This window comes from Kryptolebias marmoratus, linkage group LG22 (assembly GCF_001649575.2).
Source record: "Kryptolebias marmoratus isolate JLee-2015 linkage group LG22, ASM164957v2, whole genome shotgun sequence".
NCBI lineage: Eukaryota > Metazoa > Chordata > Actinopteri > Cyprinodontiformes > Rivulidae > Kryptolebias > Kryptolebias marmoratus.
In genome coordinates, this window is record NC_051451.1 from 22,834,219 (window position 1) to 22,849,444 (window position 15,226).

At 35.9% G+C, this 15,226-nt stretch overlaps 1 long non-coding RNA gene across 1 annotated transcript; it reads right to left on the reverse strand.

Annotated features, from left to right (window-relative positions):
• Nucleotides 1-673: 673 nt before the first annotated feature.
• On the reverse strand, nt 674-15,193 carry LOC112450405. Its single transcript, XR_003039017.2, has 2 exons — nt 13,558-15,193; nt 674-1,368 (listed from the first exon to the last, which is right to left on the reverse strand). It is a non-coding gene; the product is annotated as an uncharacterized LOC112450405 (long non-coding RNA).
• Between the last annotated feature and the right edge of the window lie 33 nt (nt 15,194-15,226).

The window sequence follows — 15,226 nt, forward strand, 5'->3', positions numbered from 1 at the left end:
ATGTACACCAGAGATTAGCCCATTAATACATCCTACTGGTGTGTGTGTGAGGTATAGTTTCTCTTTAATCCACAACTGTAGGATCCCACAGGTGGCCACAGTGCCACACAGGAAATTTTTCTAACAACATTTAATGGAAATTGTTGTCCTCTTCTTGATTCACTCGTCCAATTTCAATGTAATGATGTGCAATTTTTAATTCAGTCCAGACTTACAGCCAAAAATAACTCTTCTCAGTTTTTGTCCAAACCATTTATTATAAATCACTTCCCACAAGAGTCACCCACACTGGGGCATAATAAATACATATTTGTTTATGCACTCATCATTTTTGCTAATTTCAAAACAACAGATTGATGAGAGATTTTGTAGAGTCATAAAGTTATTTTATAAACAGCACTGAATTTGTAAAAAAAATAAGTTCATTTTGGAACCAAACTCTTGTTTGATGTTACTGGGGAATACAGGGACAATTATATCTTGCTAGCAAATTATATTTGGTGGCTTTAAAGGTACTCATTGCAAAATATGACATCAAACAAACAAAAAAGGCTGTCCTGAACTATATCAAATGGTGCACTTTAAAAGCGTTTACTTGGGTAGTTTTCAAGATTTATTGAATTCAATTCTGAAATGTGGGTCCACAATTAAAGAAATGAGTTAAACACAAAACTAGATTTTACTGGCCATGTTTATTGGGGTAACATGAACTACATCTTAATGTGCATTTATTTCTCACCAGAAAACACTGTTACATTTTGCTCTTTTTGCAACCAGCAGTTCAGGTAGCTTCCTGTTGCTCATCTGCTGGGATGGACAGTTTCTGACAGGTGCTGATGTATACTGCAAGGTGGGTGAATTGCACCAGAACTGGTTCCTTAACTACTGCACAGTCATTTGGACTGGTGTAAAATAAATATATTTTTCAAAAACACATAATAATAAAAAAATTTTAAACAAGTGGTACAACCACCTTCTCTGTGGTGGTAAATCTGAAAAATACCACCTAGTGACTGACAGGCAATGTTCAGAAGTGAAACAATAGAGGAGGAAATTCCTTGTAAAGTTGTGTGGCACAATTTAAATGGACTGTCTGGTCGTGATGACAGAAACACAGTTTACCATGACCATTCATGCTGCTGAAAGCAGCTCTCCTGAGCAGATGTGATCAGCAGAGGCAGAGTCTCCCTCCAGCCCAGATTGACAAGCCAAGACCAGACTGAGGAGATGGATATCACAAGGGACAGCCGTGCTGCAGGAAACCAGTGGTGCAGGCAGTTTTCAGCCAGTCTCATTACGGTGGACAGGTTGATCCAGGCAACTGCTCCTCAGACAAGGTGGGCTTCAAACAGCTGATTGAGCTCTCTGCTTTAAAATGACAGGAAATAATTAGAAAGTTTGCTTTTATCTGAGCATAATAAAGCACATAATGTCAGCAGTACTACCCAATAAAATTTGAGAGGAAATATTTTATTCAGTGGACTTCCAAACCAAATTTTTTCCTGTATTTTTTTTAATTTTATTTTAGACTGGCCACATTAGTCATAAACAAAACTGTGAAACTGTAAATTGGAAATTTATTCAAATTGAGTAGAGCACAATTATAATCACAATTAGTATAATGAGGGAAAATTCTTGTCTGCAATTTGCTCATTCACCTCATCTTGTATTAGTGCATTGTTTTAAGCTTGTCTACTACTTAACATGAGCGTTAGATCACTTATGGCTCGTGCATGGTCTGAGTGCATTTTCTGTCATGTAATCACTTAGCATAGCAAGAACATAATCTCTGAGCATTAATCTTTATTATACAGTAGAGCCACTGCAGAATTCAAATAGCCAACCACACACTCAAGGTCATTAAAAGAAAGACGGAAAGAAATATTTTGCACACATTAATGAACTTTTAGGAATGCTTCTAATAAAAATTAAAGTGAAACAATAAATATCAATTGAGATAAAAACATACTAAATACATGTTTTTATAAGAAAACTTTTTTTTTCTAAAATGAAAGCTTGTCTTTATCTCAAATCTGGCAACTACTGAGTTTAATACTTTTATTTGCTGTAGTTGGTGTTTACCAACTGCCCAATAGAAGCAGCTGTTTCAAAGCCTGCTCCAATAAATGATAGACCACAGATCGATCTCCTGACTGCACGTCATCTTAATGTATGCGCAAAGAGCAGCCCTGACAACATAAAAACACACAATGAAATTCCAACAATCAAGCTGAGAAAAACTGCAGAAGTGTCAAAGAGATTTTAGAGGTGAAATAACATCAGCTATTGTTGCTCCTGTCTTGTTCCTAGCTCTCTGAACAATGATTGTCTGCATTTAATGATTTTGATGGGATCTGCAATTGTGTGTGTGTGTGATTTCTCTAGACTGAAGCACATGAGTGCACAGAGTACATCCAACTGGGATCAACTGTGTCAAACAGCAGCATATTGTAAGTTCAAGTCATATTTCTGGCTAGCTGGTTTACACCCACACTCAATGACAGATAACTGTGGGTGAGCTTCTGAAAGCTTTGCCATTGCTGCCAACCTTTGCCATTCTTTTCAGGAAATAAACTCATAGTGTTCGTGACATCTTTCAACTATGATGACTTGTTTTGAGATCAGTTATTCATGACTAGGGGTGCCACTAAGGGGGGTCAAGGGGGGTAATGGCACCTCCAATAAATTATCAATGGCCCCCTGGCTACCCCTTTGAAGACTTTCTGGAGGTGCCCCTGTTTTTTGAGGCAAGATCTGTCAACTTAAAGCATATCTGTGATCTTAAACTTTTGCTTTTTACTTCCTTGACATATTTTAGCTTAAGCGTAGCAAATGATTACATTAAATCTTTTATTCTAAAATATTTGTATCCATTATTTGATACATTCTTTTTTCTTTTTGTCTCAAACACAAACAAAAAATTAGCCAAATAAAGCATACAAGAAAAATAAAATTGGCAAAAAAAAAGAAAAGGGCACATTTACAGGCCACAGGCAAAGCAAATGTTTTCAAACATTTTTTAATTGGTTATAATGAAATCCAAATCTTTTCCAGGTCTTCTAGTATTAACTACCACATAAATATATGCAATTGTTTTGCTGAAATGTTGTATTCCTCCATTATTTCTACAACATTTTGTGTATAATGTAAATTTGATGTCAAATCGTCAGTCATTTTGGATGTCAGTGTCATTTTAGAGAGCATTTTCAAATCAATGAGAACTCAAACAACTGTTGCACAATAAAACAAAACAAAGCAGGCATAAACAAACTGCTAAGAAGTGGTTTCAATATAGTTGTCTAAAGTTTTTAAAACTGCAAAATTCATATTGATTTATGTATTGTTACTAAAATTTATCTTTCAAGTCACAGTGTATTGAAGGTATTTTAGGTTTACCTTTGATCTTCATATTCATGTCTGTTGAAATGAAGATATAATTCAGATGTTGAATTAGCTGTGTTATGGCAGCCCTATAAATATAACAAAAATCATATAATTTGTATAGATGTAACCTTATTGCATCTTTATTAAGACATTTTTCATAGCTAAGCAAATTATACTAGAGGAAGTTCTTTTTTAATGTTTACACAAAGTTTTGATTTATCTTGCTGGTTGCTAAAATAGGACGTAATATTTCTAACAAGGGTATGTTTATTTTAAGAATGGCTTTTTTTTCTATTTTTAATCAGTTTGTTTATTACACCTAGCCAAATTGTTTTCACAAATGTCCTGAGCAAATAGCAAGAGACAGTAAAAGTAAAAAAAAGTAAGCACTGGAAAACAAAAAATAAAATTTAAAATTAAACAAAGTACATGAGATTCCACCTCAGATGGGAGATAAGCCCAGATCCCTTCAGCCAATGATCGTTGTGTACAATATAATCCCAGCACCAAATCCACGAGTTTTTAAATGCAGGTTTTTGGCGTACATTTTCAACCAATTCTGTAAAACATTTTTATATGTATGTGTTTTTGTATGTGTTTTTATATATCCACATAAAAAAAAAAACAACTAATCTAAGTATGAATGAAGTGATGAAGTTTCATAAACTGATGGAGCACTGGGCTGACTACACACAGGGCAACACAGAGGTCCCAATAAATAGATACAGATAAGAGAATCCCATGCAGTATGTTTTTTCAGCTGTCTCAAAGCAAAATTTACTGTCAAGCCAAAATGTCTAAATCTGTTACTGAGAAATCCCAAGTGTATGCTACAAGAAAACTAAACAAATAAACAAAAAATATAATCTCTATATTCCATGCTAAATATTTAGCTTTTGGAAGGTGTCTGAGAATTCACAGTGGGCTGTATGGAAAATAAGACAAATACGTTTCAAATATGGTGGATTTGAAAACAAGAACACCAAACAGAAATCTTAAGCACTGGTTAAATACTTTGTATGTGTCGGAAATGTTTTCTGTTTCTTAAAGTTGTTATTATGCTTTAAAAGCTTACACATAGCATAATTACTGTGGCATAATCTCAGAGTATGTGTTAAAATGTGCCCTCTGGTTCATGAGATATTTTGCTAACAGTCTAACAGACAATCATGTAGACAAGTATACACAGAAGCAGTTACAGGATTGCCTGCCATTCATAACAGCAGACAATCATGGCAATAAACATTGATTGATCAAGGATTAAATGTTGATATGCATTTATCAAAGAGTTTCAGTGTTGTACTTTTTGATATTTGAATCCATAAATATATACACTGAGATGCAGACACCTAAACACAAACTCAATCTGATGCTGTTAATTTAAAAAAAAAGGATAACATTGCCACACATTTCCATTTGTCTTGTTGATAATTAGGAGATGCTTGGAAATTTTCTTATCACTTCATTTTGCTGATTACAAAAGAATTTCACTCTCCATTGTCTGCCAGAGAGGCTAATTATTTGATCACAGAAATTTTAATTAGCTGTATCTCACAGTTGTCCGAGGAGCAATAAAAACGCAAGATAGAGCCAATAGTCTGTGTGAGGCTTTATACTTTATACAGAAGAGCACAAAGAAGATTCGAGCTGAACAGAATAACAGAGAAAACGGTGCTTGTGATGCTTAAAAACGCTCTGTGTGACATTCTGCAATACATCCAGTGAGGCTTTAGGGAACATCAGTATTAATGCAGTGTCAGCCTCACAAAGCAGCCACTGGTTGCATTAATGTTCGAGCTGCAAAACGACTAAATAAAAGACTCAATGGAGGCTGATTTGTACCTACAGTAGCATTGATGGAAAAAGCATCAGTGATAAAAGATTTGTGCTAATGATAGGATCATCCATAAAGCCAACTGAATCTAGTGCAGCTCTGGTTGAGCATCGCCTGAAATCTGAATCCATTCTGCAGAAGCAGAACAGATATGAGGGAGTTAAAAGTAAAGCTGGCAAAGATTGATCATCAGCTTGTGATTGATAAGTGGGACTACAAGCTACAGAATTCAATGGAGCTACTAGGATATGATCCCAATGGCAAGCTTATATGAGGGCAACTCACATTTGTCTCTGTTATTAATGACTGAGCAGCTCACTTCAAGGCATCTCCAAGATTGCCAGTTTTTCTTTTTTTCTCTTCTTCTTTTTTTCTTTAAGCCCACCCCATCACTTTCTCACTGCACAGAGTAAAATAAATTATACACAGGAAATTAAAATGTGGCAGGTGATTTGTCGGAAAGATAGTTTGTTATTATGCACATTCAGAATTGATAATTGCATAGGTGACCCATGATCTCTTTGATTAACAAGGACACGTCGCTCCATCGGGACATTTCAAGAGCTCTTTGTCAGCATGATTTCTCTGCCTTTTTTGTATGGGATTAATCATTAGTCATTCATATTAAATATCCCAAACTTGTACAATACTACAGAAAATGAATTAATTATGACTGTTCTCCATTTTTCTACATTGAGATTAACACCTATAAAAGCAGAAGTACTGGGTTGTTTCACTTTATTGGTATTTTAAAGAAAAGATAAGCCAGGTAATGTACCAGCACTTTATTTAGGTTTCAGTCTGTCATCCAACTTGCTGTCAAAGATGAGTTTTTCAAGTCAGGAGTACTTGTCGATCCACAGTGTGGGGGCAGCGGCTCATGGAATATTTACATAGCCAGAGAGAAGGGGGGTTTGTGGAAGTCGAGGGCCTGTTTGGAACCACATTCAAAGGAAACGGATAAAGGCCCCGAGGATTCATGCAGTGCACATTGTCTCTGATGGGAAAAAAAAACTTGCTGGGGGAAAAAAAAAAAAAACTACCTTGATTTAAAATTCATTTCTAAACCGAGGCATGGAAAAGGCAAATAAGCGTGTGAGTGGAATGTAAAGCAGAGCTGTATGCACCAGACTGTGGATGTTAGTGTATAGCCACAAATGCACAACATGCTACAGTTTTTTTTGTTTGTTTGTTTGCTGTTTTGGTATATTCCAGGTATAGAAACTCTGTCCACTGAAGTATAATGCAAGTTTCACAGGATGTTAGAAATAGGTTTTCTCTCACATTTCATTTCTATCTGCATGTTTATCTTTGCAAATTATGCCCAGTTTCTCACGCTGAATTTATTAATATTTATACCAACCCATTTGGTAAACAAGTGAGTCTGTGGCCATTTAAGCTGGTCTGCTTTAGAATGGCAGCATCTTACTTAAGGACATTATTTTTACTTAAGAGAGGGCTAATATATTTTTCACATGAAGATGAGATAAAAGGCACTAAATAAAATGATATAAAGTATGCTATAAATTGCTGAAAATGTCTGATTACCACTTTAAATGTGCTGAAGTAGCCAGAGATGACACAAAATATTGCACTTAAAAATCACAACAGATGAAATGCTCTTTTTTTTCAATAATTGTTTATAATTATTAGGGGTGTAATGAGGGGTGTCACTGAGTTTCTCATCAAGTTAAAAACTGTCCCCCAAACCCAGGAAACCCTGCTACAGTAGCTAGTTTTAAACCTCTACATTTTTGGATGACATTGTTTATTTAGTTTGCCACTGTTTCTCAACCGAACAGTATTTGTGTTGCTATGTGAATGTATGTTTGCAGAGCATACGTGATCCTTTTTTTTGATTGTTTTCTTCTGTAATTTTAAGGGTAAATGTTTGTAGCTGTCTAAAATGTCATTGTTGGTTTTTTAGCTGTGGCTGTGTTAAACGTTTGAATTAGAATTATTTTAAAAACATGATTACAAAGGAGACATAAGATATGAATAAAAGGGTTTTAATTAAAACAACATCTAGTAAATTTTAAGTTGGACCTTGATCAGGTTTTTGATTTTGGCCCCTGGTAAAAATGAGTTTGACACCCCCTGCGTTCGAAGGCCACACACAGCTTTAATGAGAAGTTAACAGGTCATGTAAGGTTGAAGCACTGTTCTAAGGTCGGAAAAGACCAGAAACCAGGCTGGAGAAGATCAGTCAGCTGAGTTTGTGGCAAAACCTTATTTTTCCTTAAAAGTATTGCTAAAATCTCATCTCTTATCTTGTTGACCTAATATTACATCCCACCATCTCATGAGATGAGAGTCTCATTACACCCCTAATAATTATTATTTAAGAGCAGTGTGCAGTTTTCAACAATGAATGACAGAAAAATGATCACAGTGGTGCATGTACAAAAAATAACAGACAGTGATTCCATTAGTCTTTTAAACACATCTGTTTTTTTTTTCTTTCTGCTTTTTCTAACCTTTCTATTATCTTAAAGATGCAAAACTGCAGTTTCAAAATATTTAAAAAAATATATACAGTATATGTGGGCGGATGTCTCAGTTTATGCCTGTTTTGTAATTGTGTTTTAAGTATTGTGATTATTTTCACTGGTCTATTTTTCCGTTCAGAAAATTGTCAAACCCCTCTAGGAAGGCAACATGAGTTTCATTTTAATTGTAAACTCTACAATAAATTAAAGATTTAAGCAGAGCAGGCATTTGTTACTTAAAGTTTTGTTTGTTTTGCAGTAATCAAATAAATAATTTAGGACATCATTTGCAGTGTTGGAGCATCTAGACTCATGTTGAATCTCACTATTTTTGCACCTCAGACAAGTGCTTCTGGTGAAAAATATGAATGTTACTTCTTAAATATAAAATAAATGCATATTTAAAAAGCCGCATTTCAATGATTTTTTTATAAATTTACTTGAAGGTTTCCTCATTATCTTGTGTAATAAATGCAGTTGTACAGTTAAATATTTATCCCTTGCAAGCAGCTTATGCCATTGTCTCACCAATAACAAAAGATAGCTGTAAATGTAAAATGCTGCTTCTGAAGAAATTCTGTTTTGAGAAGCAGAACCCGACCTGCTGAGTATGCCTTTTCTCCCCTTGGGAAAACATATATTTTTTTCTTTTTCTATTTTTTTTCTTTTTTTTTTGCAATATTGACCTAATGTGATGCAGTGAAAATGAGTAATAATTGTGTTTACATTCAGAAATGAAAAGCAGTGACTCTGTTATTTGGTAGAACATAACTTTGATTTGTTTCTGATTTGCAGATTGCCTTTTTTAAACAAATGGTGATGCATATATATTGTAAAATTACAGAAAAAAATTCAATTATTCTACCATCTTCAGCTGTCATGCATTAATGTTAAAATACATTCATCCAATCTGTAGGCACACTTTGATAGGCTGAGGGTGATGGGGTGTTGAAGCCTCAGTGGGGCACCAACCCATAACAGAAACATGAGAGTACATACATATGTGTACATTCATGAAAATGGCTATGACACAGGAAGTTTTACAGTACTGAGCTAAAACTCGGTGCAGTAATAGTTGAGAGTCATTCCCAACACAAACTTTGAGCGCTACACATTGGATGACATCTTTGCTTTAAACTTTGGCATTAAATGTTGAGGTGAACCCTGTTTGTCTGTTAGAAAAATATCTGATGAACCGCGGGACAGATTTTACCAAAACTCTCATTAACATTTGAGTTAATGAGTTGCCAACACATAAATTGCCATAACTCAGTCAATTTTACAAATATTGACCTAAATTTGGTGTGATACTAGCTCATCTTAAAATGTGCATAGTTTACAACTCTGGCATGAAAGGCAGAGGGCGATATGCATTCCTTCAAGGAATGCTAGATCTTTCATTAAACTTGCATGGTTTTGGAATGTGAAAATACCCACATAAGCATGAGGGAAAATATGCAAATGCCACACAGAAACAACTTAACAGATGAGAAACAAACCTTTTTACTGCAGAGTTACACCACAGCACTGTGCTGCCACAGTTAATAAAAATATAAATCTAATCATAAATAATTAAATTCTTGTCAAACCTCTTAAACATACATTTGCCAGAACTTAGATCATATTGTATATAAGCCCTACTCAAATAGTATATATTCACTTTGCTTTGTACAATGATTATCTTGTTCATTCCCGTTCTCTAACAGTGTTATCAATGCCTCAAACATTTGGCCTATTCTTGCCTAACTTCCTCCATTTGACAGAAAGCAGCAACTAAGATTAAAGACAGAACAGTAACCACTGTGAAAAAAAAGGAGATCATATCATCCTCATAAAGCATTTTTACACTGCTGGCTAACTGACTTTTAGATTTCCCCGATTACGGTGAAGACGCTGCAGGGTCAGGAGCTCAGTCACATTCAGACTTGAAACACCACACGAGACAGACTTTGGCCTAATGTCTCTGAGCAAAGATGTTTCAAGACTCTATTCTTACTGCAGCGGGTATCAAAGTGCACGATGCCGGTGCAGCATACGGTTCACCACATTAATCACGCAAGGTTGTGCTAAAGTGGAGTTGCATAAGCCTGTCAAGGCAAATAAGGTACAGTACAGTCTGTGAAAACATTTAAAGACATCTCACTTGTGAAGTAATAAAGACAGAAGTTTTATGTTTAGGAATGGTGAAATGTTTTAGAAACATTCAATCTTTGTTGGAAAAAAATCTAATTTTTTTTATAAAAACAAATGAATCTTTGAAATTGAAAGCAGTTAATTTAAATATATATAATTTACACTAAAGCTCTTGTTTGTAAGGAATCAGTCCAAAATAATGTTATTGTACTGCTGAATGTGCATGCAGAGCGACAAGGTTTCTGCCTGTGTGTGCTAGTTTGTCTGTACTGTTAGCAAAATATCTCAAGAAGCACTGAACATATATTAACAAAAATGTTCAGAAGTTGATCATTAGGTTGACATTTATAATTAACTACCTTTTGGAGTTAATCTGATTCAAGATGACCTGCACATCAAAGCAATTTTAGCAAACCCAGAAATGGCTATAACTCAGTCAATTTTCCAAATATTGAGCTAAAATTTGGTGTGTTAATAGCTGACAGTGATTCACAACACATACTTCAAGCTCTAAAACATCATGTAAAATCATAAAAGACATTGCATGAGATTACACATGCTGTAATTGTCAAGGTTTGACCAAAATGAAGAACTCTGTCATTTCTCTCTCTCTGGCATGAAAGGCAGAGGGCGATATGCATTCCTTCAAGAAATGCTCAGTCTTTAATTTTATTTTCATTGGATCACAATTTAAACTGACCTACTAGCAAGGTATAAAAACGTGGTTAATAAAGCATCATAATATTGACTAGCAAAGATCATGGAGTCAAAAAGCTCATATTCCCCACATTGGAAGTCATTTTAAGACATCGATTAGATGAGCAGCATAACCTTAAGAGGCTCAACTATACATCTTTTGGACAGGCATTGATTATCTTGTGCAGTTAACATACATTTCCCTTTGCAGCCACTTGAACTGTTTATGATTTGCAAACAAAAAAAGTGTAAGAACTGCCCTCAGTGCTTAACCTTATCTAGACTACAGCACTCTGCAATTTCTGGGACAATTTTTTTAATTAAATATCAAGAAAAAAAAGGGAAAACAGCCCTTAAGGGAAGAAAGAAAAGCACTGACACTTTAATTTGTTAATAGAGTGGTGCATTATTATTGAAACGACTGTATCGAACCATAAGACTCATGCCTGTATAGACTGATAGTGACATTCAGTTGGCATAAATCATGTACCGCTTTACTATAAGCATGAATCCATAATGCAAATAGTTTATTAGAGTTTTGAGGTTGTCGCATGTGAAATGTTTGCGGACATTCTTAGCTTCACAATGTGTCTAGTATACATTCACAAGTCTCAGTGGCATGGCACCGCCTGTGAAAGCGATCGCACTATTCTATTCATATCCCAGGATAGGTTACTGCTTCTTTATTTAATCATGTTGCTCTAAATATTATGAGATCTGGGAGTTCTTCCTGAGAGATTATTGTTTTTACATGAAGCTGTAAGACAAAGAAACCCTTTTACAAGCTCATGAGTAATATTAAACAAGACTAAGACTCTACTTCCATGCCAGCTGCATGCAGAGGCTAAAGAACAGCAGAGGAGGATGGCAGTGACACTAATGTGGAAGATATCTGGTATTACACTAAAGATCTGGACCGCTTGGAATTAACTATTGTCTATTATCTTGGCAAGAGGCCTACCAAAGAGTTTATGTTTTATTCTGCTGACTCAGGAGCAAACATTGTACTTCATCCGTTGTTTGTTAAAAACATTTCACTTAAAACCCCAATTTTCATATTAACATGTGAGGAAAAGGCTATTAAATGTCATAATGGGTCTTTATTCAGTGCTTGTGGCATCAAATAAAGAACTTGAAACAAATTTAAATTCAACCTCTTGTTCAAACACTAATTTGTATTCAAACACTGAAATAGCTGTTTACTTTGGATTGAAATATGTCATGATGCCTTTGTGTCCCACAATTTTAGTTGCACTTTCTGCTCTTTTTATGTATTTTCTTTGCATTGTAAGCTTTTCATCAACACTAAATTACACAAAATGATTAAAGGTAAAATATATTTTTAATAATTCCTTGAGAGTACATGCAGTACACAATATGGCATAATAGCACAGGAGATTACTTGGCATTTTCTGTTTTGTTCTTAACATAAAGTCAACCTTAGGCAACAACTGGAAAACAAAACATTAGTTATACTTTCTAAAATATCTGGTCAAAATGCAAGATCATCCATCCAATAGCAGTTGGAACATTTCCAAAGCCTTACACCTTGAGGTAAATAACAAAAAGAAGTAGAAATGGATTCCTAATTCTAACTATGAACTCCACACACAATCGCATGGCTTGTGTTCCTCCTCTGGATGGCAATAAGTGGGAGAAGAAGATGTGCAATAATAAGACTCAGGACAATAAATGCTTCAAGAACCAACAATTGAACTTTTTCAGTGATGAACTGTGGATAAATGTACTCCACAAAAGCAAGAGGGAAAACACAATAAAGAACTTAGAAAAGAAATAAAAATGCTAATTTGTAGTTTACCATTAAATTGTTCAGCATAACCTCTAATAGAAAGGGGTCCATTATCATTGTGTTCAGATAAATGATGTGTGTACCACTGCAATTTACTGTTTTTACTTTTTTTTTTACTTTTTAGGCTGTGTCCTGCTTTCTGTGTTAAATGCATTCCTAGTAACATAAAAATCAACACTAAATACAGATTTTTCTATGAGAATCATTCCTAAATCACTCATATTATAATGATGGATAATGGCTGGTTTACATCAATAGAGTGACGTTTATCGCATGGTCAATAAACTGACATTTATCACTTTGGAATTTGTTACAGACATGAATGCTGTAAAACAGCCATTATATCAAACAGACATAGCATTCAGCAGTCTCTCTCTCTCTCTCTCTCTTACACACACACACACACACACACACATGCTCGAATGCAGACTCAGTCACACAAACAGGGGCAGGTGATAATAGGCCTATTCTTTATTCAGGTTCATGAATAATTCAAGCTCCATGAGTCCAAACTGATTCTTCAGTTGACAGAATAATATGACAGATTTTGCAACTGATGAGAAATATCACAAATGCTTTGGAGATTCCAAACGGGATAAACTGATCTGCTGCATGTGCTGTTAGTGAGCTCAACAGAGAGCAATATAGATCCAATTTTTTGAAATAAATAAATAAAAATCTTTATGAATATGTAGAAGTTTCATAATGTAGTGTAGTTTCAGCACCAGCTATCCACTCTGTTGGAGTTTAGGCAAATAATTATTCATTTGGCTGCAAATAATACATGCTATTTTCTGTTTATTTGCTATTATTTAACATTCAAGGTATAGCAAGGCAAATCAAAATATCACATATGGTAACAGTTCGACCTATTTAGATCTGTCACCTCACAGAGGACACATGCATTTAAAACACAGGACTGATGTTTAATAATTTCACACAGACAAAAATGCACCCATTTTTCACACAGGAAGAAAATAGCCACTAATAGTGGCAGACACATTAACAGTTCAGTTTCAAAAGATGTATTCAACCCATGGAACAAATGTCTGTCTGGTTCCATGTAGGCCAGATGTAATAAAAGAATCAGAAATAACCCACTGCAAGTTTTGGAAATTGTTCTTTCATTTTAGCTCATTGTCAATCTACATTGAGTCACACCATTTCACTGTAGCTCTGACTTCCTAGCAGTGCTATTATTTCTTACTCACCTTTGACTGGGCTACATTTAACCACGCTTCCTGATGAATTTCATCTTTTCTCCTAGTTGTGAAATGCCTGCCCATGCTGGGTGCCATTTGGACTCAGGAAACATCCTCGTGGAGGAGATTGATGGCAATGTTCCTGAAGCTTGGCAACTGTTCTCTCCACGAGTCAGCGGAAAGTTACTTATTGTGTTTTCATTGTTCAATAAGGCTTTGCATGAATTTCCCCCCCCTCTTTCAGCTTCCCAAGCCAAAAGGACCCTTGAATGCCAAAGTCTTTATTAAGGCTGGGGAAAGTGGGCTGGCTCGAGGTCACTCATGATGTTCCAATGGCTGCCTGGGAAAGGCTGGAATTAAAAAGCTGCCAGTCACAGGACATGGAAACCAACTGTGCTGAATGACTGCAATCTCCTTTATAAATTTGCCAACAGATTAATGACGTTATAAACAGTCCATGCAGCAGGATTTTTCAGGGGGAATATAAACAAGTTCTTTTAAACTGTCACCATGCTTTGGCTGGTAGTCTCTGAGTAGTTCTGGAGCATTCTTTGGTAAAGCTGGCACAGACACCTCCGACTGAAACCGACTGAATATAAATCACCAGATAGGCTCTTAGTGCAACATCTGCTCTGATGGAGCCCATATAATCAAAGGCCTTAATACAGCCATAGTATTAATTAATGGTTAATGCCCCAGAGAACCTTCCAAGCAAACTTCAGCAAACTTATTTTTGGACTGTTTTATGAAATCACTTTTTCGAAACAAAGCTCCAAGATGTGCACAGACCATGCACAGTCATTACTAAGAATTATTTTATTTTATGCAGCTTTTAGAAGATACCAGATGTTTTGTTTGTCTCATGAAGAGCACCCACCTATGCCAGTAAACCTTTTTTTATCCTCAATGAACAGCCAAACTGACGACCCAGTTGACTGGAAAACTCATCCACATGTCCATTATGGTTCCATTCTTCTCATGAATTCAGCCAGTAGGCAAAGGAGGCTATTGCAGAGCCATTGATAACACATTGTCAGTGACAAACTGTTGAAGCCCGGAGCTCACAGTGGATTTAATTGACTGTTGATTGCTGAATAAATGCCTCTCAGAATATCAAGGCGACGAGTTTGAAAAGGGGTCGAAAACGCATTGAACCCTGTGAATAAGCTCTCAGGCTATACAGCATCCCCTTCTGTAAATGCACCTCTGAGGAGATGGTGAAACTGCACCTGTAAAGAGTAAAGCAGGAGACAACTTGGAGCAACTTTCCAGACGCAGCGCAAGTTGTCCCGCAATCTTATTCCAGCTGCGCAAAAAAAAAAAGAAAAAGAAAAAAAGAGAAAAGGTCGGTTGCGTCCCATCAGAAAAGGAAAGAAAGAATATAATGTCCCGCTGATGGAGCGCACGGATTATATTTATGGTCACATTGTGCTCCCCTGGCCCTCTAAAAAAAAGAGAATAGAATAAAAAGTCCATGAAATAATCCTGCTTGCTGCAACAGCAAAGCGCAGCTGAACACAACTGAGGAGGGTCCAGTTCAGGGGGGGAAACCCTTTTGACTCGAATTAGGAGAAGGCTGTATTGGAAGGGGGGTGAAAAAGAAAAAAAGGGGAGGAGGATGGCAGGGAAGAAAGTGGTGGTGGTGCCAGACGCAGCGGCAGTAAGAAGCGTACGTACG